The sequence below is a fragment of the Myotis brandtii genome, unplaced genomic scaffold (genome assembly GCF_000412655.1).
Source record: "Myotis brandtii unplaced genomic scaffold, ASM41265v1 scaffold13, whole genome shotgun sequence".
Classification (NCBI taxonomy): Eukaryota; Metazoa; Chordata; class Mammalia; order Chiroptera; family Vespertilionidae; genus Myotis; species Myotis brandtii.
The window spans coordinates 2,442,374-2,442,781 of NW_005354595.1; positions in this window are offsets into that span (position 1 = coordinate 2,442,374).

A 408-nucleotide genomic window follows, 5' to 3' on the forward strand; every position below is an offset into this window, starting at 1 on the left:
GGGGACGGGGACGGCAGCGGGAGCGAGGGTGGGGAGTTGGAAAGGACGCGAATGGAGGCAGCTCTAGCGCAGCCGAGGCGAGGCCGGGCAGAGAGCGCAGGGCTCAGACCCCATCCGCCTGGTGAAGGGGCCCGCACCGCTGTCCGCTTTACAGGTGGGGAGACTGAGGCCGGGCGAGGGAGGGTGCCAGCCGAGTCCTGCGAAGCTGCGGACAGGTGGGCTCCCTCGGTGTTCAGCACCTGGCCTCCACCCTCTCAGTCAGGGGTCGGGGGCGGGAGGGAGGGAGTTAGGCGGGAGGGCTGCCATCTGGCCTGGGCTGTGTGAGATTGGAGCAGCCAGCGGAAAGCAGAAATCCAGACTTAAAAGAGATGCTGCCTTATTTCCTCCCCGCGAGTACTGACCTAGATT